Source organism: Plectropomus leopardus, chromosome 7 (genome assembly GCF_008729295.1).
Source record: "Plectropomus leopardus isolate mb chromosome 7, YSFRI_Pleo_2.0, whole genome shotgun sequence".
Taxonomy (NCBI): Eukaryota; Metazoa; Chordata; class Actinopteri; order Perciformes; family Serranidae; genus Plectropomus; species Plectropomus leopardus.
This window is the reverse complement of record NC_056469.1, coordinates 3,056,212-3,061,960: the sequence shown is the minus strand read 5'-3', so window position 1 is coordinate 3,061,960 and position 5,749 is coordinate 3,056,212.

Here is a 5,749-nt window from a genome sequence, read left to right as displayed (position 1 = left end):
GTTGTCGTCTCTGTTTCACCGACTACTCTTCCGCTGTGTGTCCCGCTGCGGTCACTCAGTGTCCAGGTGTCTCATAGCACAGGAGCGGAGCTGCGACGTCCCCACACATGAAAGTAGACTTGTCCCTCCGCGCGGCCTAAAATCCACAGCTGCTGGCGCGCGAGCACATTCCCATATTTCCAGGTGTTCCGGTGATTGGCGGCGAGCAAGAAGCGGCTAATTCCTGGATTTCTGAGCTTTCTAGCAGTGATTTGGTCAGCCCATTAGAGGGCTCACCGCACACTGGGCTCCATCATAACGTTACCTGGTGTTCAAAGGCAGTGTGGACCCGCTGGGGACATTAGACCCTAAAAGATAAAACATGTGTAAGACAGACTTAATTGGAACCGCCATTTGGGTTTAGCATCACTTGTGTCCGTCTATAAACTGCACACTGAGTTGCTAGCTACCGTCAAACTAAAATGACACTTGTTTGAATCTTTCTCCAGAAATGTAGTGGCTTTATTTTTTAAATTCACACTCATCCACACGTGCACACCTGCTTGTTGGCTTACCTCAGAGCAGACACAGCAGGCAGTTTGCTAAATTGACGCCTGTTGGGCTTGAAAGTGTTCGGGCAGAATCTCCATAAAGCCTCGCATATCTTCCATCCTATGTGATGTTATGGATAGTAGCGTATCCTCGAGCCTCCTCAGCGCTGCGGGCTCGAAGACCCGCCCACTGCAGGCAACTCTGATCCTATTGGACCATTGGGTACTCTTCTCGCGTATCTATTGGTTACTCTTCATAATGACGCGTACCACGAGGAACGGGAATTGGCTGGTGAAAATGTTCACCTCTGGCACAAAGTGTATTGAAAAATCCTCCAGTTTGTTCACTCTCCTCTGAGAGAAAACTGTATGCAGATCTCCTTAAAAATGGTTTGTTTAAAGTATTTATGGTTTATCAACAAAAATAAATATCAAGCAATGATTGTTTTACGGCCATTTAACAATTTGTGGAATTCTCTTGCAATCGCCTATACATATTGACTTATCTAACTTACCAAATCTATTTTATCTAACATAATGTGGCGATATTTACTGCATCATATCACATTTTTCAATACAGTTTGGCATTTATTATGGCTAAATTGTGGGCCAAACCTGAGGAGGCAGAGGCCTCTTTAATAAACTTGCGCAGAGTACAAAATATGAACATATTCCAGCATGCGCTGTTCAGCAGTGCTGCTGTTGTTAGTTTTATTTCCATGACCTAAAGGACACATGGGGCCTAAATTCGATGTATGTACACTATAGGCTACGTCCTCTACATCTTAAAATAACGTGGGAATCGTTTTTAAAATGTGAATTAAAATAGATTTTGTCTACGATAATGTTCACCAAATCGGGATGGAAAATTGTGAGATTAAAGCATGGATTTTTCATGGTGTTCTGTACACAGGAGCAGCCTAAACCAAAGTTGTGTTTTTAATTTTTTAAATAGCCTAACAATTATAAAACATCAGGCCTATAACAGGCCACATAGAATAGCCTCTGTCCCATAGGATGTCCTGTCCATTATAAAAACACATAGCCAACAGGTCTAAATTTTAACCGATTATTTAGCAGCACGGCCAACAGGTACCATCACCATCATCATCATCAACCCATTGTTTACTCAGGCAAAATTAACTGAGCATCAAGCTCTTTTACAGCAATGCCCTGAATTCATGGCTATGGGCTGCTGGATATCAGTGAAAGTGCATTAAATTAAGAACACATGGCAGGTAGTGTTTAGAGAAGCCCTACGGTCTGATTAAGCCTCAACTTGTCACTTTGGGCCACCTGAACAACAACTAGATATGTCTCTATGGATATGGTTAATTTATCACGGAAGGCTTTCATACAGGCCTATTTTAAAAACGTGACCTTGGAGGCATTATAATTTCCAGCGTCATCATAATTCACCATATCATTGGCAGTGTTAAATAGAGTTTTTGTGCTGTTGGGAAGCTTATATTCTCCGGCTGCTGACCTTTTCCAACCCGTGTAGGACAGGAGGAGGATGGTGATGATGATGCGCGCACACACCGTCCCCTCTCTCTCTCTCTCTCTCTCTCTCTCTCTCTCTCTCTCTCTCTCCGGTTGCAGCCGCTCCTCGGTGTCGGTGGCTCGGTATAATGGGATCCAGCCTGCGGGGAGGAAATGATCCGGGGTGCTGTTTGCGCACGGAATGGTTGACGCTGCTTTAACCTCCGCTTCAACTGTATACTAATTAGACTGCGACTGTGGAAAATATGACGCTCGAAAATGGGGAAGGACTTCATAGCCCAGAAATCACAATAAGATCATACTGCTGAAACACCATGATAGCAAAAGATAAATTAAAAAAATCTAACAAACAAAAATTGTCTTAATAATAAGGAAGCACAGTGAACACATTCTAACTCAAGTATAAGAGGATTAAATTAGCCTATTTTTAAATTAAATAGGTTCGTATCCAGAAAGTTCCCTTTGAACTGTCACATTAACATAACTTAAAAAATGACATGCTTGAATTTTCCTCATCAGAAAATGTAACAGATATACTAATTATTTTTATGCATTGTTTTATTGTTGCAGGTTTCCAGATTTTGGGAATTTGCTGCTTTTCCTGATAGCAGAGCCCCTATATCCGGAACGATATCAGTTTTCTTTTGCTGCATTCAGACGCCTCTCGCGTGCATTTCAGCCTTAAAAATTGAGCAGTTTGGTTTGATTTCTTTTTCAGTACATGGCTAAAAAGACAATGAACAACTTGGCAAGCGATGTCCCGCAAATTGCGTGAAACTAGAAATAGGTGTCAAGCCAAATCAATTTTATTTATAAAGCCCATTATTACAAATCACAGTTTGCCTCAGAGGGCTTTACAGCATACGACATCCCTCTGTCCTTAGACCCTCACATCGACCAAGGAAAAACTCCCCAAAAACACTTTAACAGGGGAAAAATGGTAGAAACCTCAGGAAGACTACTGAGGAGGGATCCCTCTCATGCAATAGATGTCGTAAATAACAATTACATTACAGTAATGACATAGGAAAGAGAAGGGGGGAAGTGTAATTAAAAAATAGGGAATAATAATAATTAAAAGGGAATCAAATTGGAGATATGATTACTATAATAATAATAATAATAATAATAATAATAATAATAATAATAATAATAACTCATAACACCATCCCATGTTTTTGACAGAAATGAGGCCAGGTTGCTTAGGTTTCAGACGTTAAATATTTCTGGCTTTTGATTGGACAAAATAATTTTTCGTGATGTCAAATTATTATGCTGCCCCTTTTTCTTTGCAGCCCTCTGGTTTAAACACTCATTTTTTGAAAAACATGCAGCATGACAGCCTACTAAATAAAACAAAGAAGATTTTAAATTTGACATAAGGCCTATAAAAACAGGGCAATTTTTGAAATTGCTTCTATTGCCTCAGGGCCTATAGGGCCCAAAGGCAGTTCCCCTGCAAGAGGCCCCTAAAGCTCAACTCTTTCTGTATGTAACATGTTGGTGCTGACTGAACATTTATGTGGAAACATGCATCAATAAAACACATCAGCTGACATTAGGTGGGTTTTGTTTTATTACTTGACCTGAAGCCTTGTCCTGATGAGGGTCCATGTGAAAAATTCAAAACCTTCATTGTTTCAGTTTTGTGCTTTTATGTATATATTCCTGAACTAATTTGTGTTTAATCAATTTGCCAGAAAGTGAACCCGTGGTTATGTATCCAGCATGGAAAAACTGTACAAACTGCACAGAGAGAGAAATTATAGGGTTGATGCTTTCTAGTAAAAATAGCATTTGCAAGGGATCTGGGCATTTTCGGATTTGTTTGGGTAATTCAAGGAAACAGATCTGTTAGGAATTAAAATTCTGCTGCTTAATGGCAGAGCCTGGATTTTTTAAAAAAAATATTGAGGTCATAAATTGAAATTCTACCCGAGTGCAACTTGACCCAAGGAGAAATCTTTGACCAAACACAGATAAAATACTTTCAAAGATTCAACCCCCACCCCACCAATATCAGCGTTTATTAATGTCTCTAACTTTTAATGATTTTGTAAATGTTATCTCCCACATGCTGTTCCCTTCTTTCAATGCAAGCGACAGGAATAAATAGAAACGGGGTGGCCGGCCCTTCAACATGCTGTTTCGAGTGACTGTGGTGAAAATACACAATCCTTTCATTCTAATGTCACAGTTTGTATTAACTCCTTCACGGGTCAATAAACCTCCAAAATTCCCAGAAGTATAGCAGGGGACGTGACCTCTGTTTCCTAATTGTCGCTATTTGCTGCTAACCTGACTTGGATGGATTTTTGGAATTTTTCAGTTACTCCAAGCCCTTATTCCACCCCCCCCCCCCCCCCAACCCCATATATGAGCCAGACAGTGGTTGGCTTCTGTTTGATTATCAAAACTTTGAGATTCTAGGTAATTTTTTTATTTTTTATTTTTTTTATTTGAATTCAAATTGACTTCAAACTTTACTTGTGTCATGGCAGTTAATTCTCAGAAATACAGATTCTATTTTTGAGTTGATCCCAGAGGGACAATAGAATTGATACTGTATCACAGAGTCATGGCTGCAGAAGCATTTCTCGATGTTTCTGGCATTGTAACATTAGCTTGTTATATACTAACTATAATCCCACTCAGGAGCAAAGTCCCTCCCATTTCAGTGAACCACCATGGCGGTGGCGTTCCCAGAAAATATTCAAAGGGGTGACCAGATTGGGACAAGTAAACAGCTGTGAGTTGAAGGAGTACATTGATCATATAAAGAACCAAACATTTACTGGGAACAAGCTTTCTCAAGTTTTGGTGAAACTTATGGGTACCCACAGAAGCCATTTTCATTCAGATATTTTATATATGCATGTTTTTATGTTTTGATGGCTGTGGGATCAAACACTGCAGTTTGAATGGGTTTCAATGTGCACGAATGTAGCAATTTTATGTCCACAGTGTATTTTAAACTTATTGTAGGAGCTGAGCAGGAAATTCCAAGATCAAATAAAAGAACATAGTCTTAGCAAAATTTAGACTTAAACTTTAGAATTGTGTGTTAAATGTGCAAAAATGTCCATATGCATTAATGCTGCAATTCAAACAAGATAAACAGATTATTAGTCTCTTGCTGTTAACGTCAGTCCATGTTTTCCAAAATGAGGTCCCATGGTAGACACTAAAAGGGGAGGGACTTTGCATATCCCAGTGACATTTAGTTTATATTACAGATTCTGTGCCCACCAGGGAACATGCCAGTGACAATGTTCAGTGCCAGAGGGCCCTTTTCACAGCAGACTTGTTGACACGACACAGTAGCAGAGGCACAGGTGTAAAATCTAATGAATGATGACTGAATTCCATTTGGCTGCTCCAGTTTCAGGCTCCTGGTACTGTGCATGCTGGCTCACTGTCACACTTACTGTTATGGCTTACTGGGACACTTGAATAGAAGCAAACCATCAGTAATGTTGTTAGTAACACCTGTGCTTTTCCTACTATGACCAGAAAAAAAGTCTGCGCTGAAAAAAGGCCTGCACATGAAGCGGTGTGGCCATTATGTATGAGGCAGATGTAAGTTTGTAAAGGCTGGGCTGATACAGACGTGTAGCACATCTGACTCTCCTGCCAGAGACTGAAGTTTAGATTTTTCTCAGGCCTTAAATAACTTTTATTTTCAACCATAACCATGATCTCTCCCCAATTCTAAC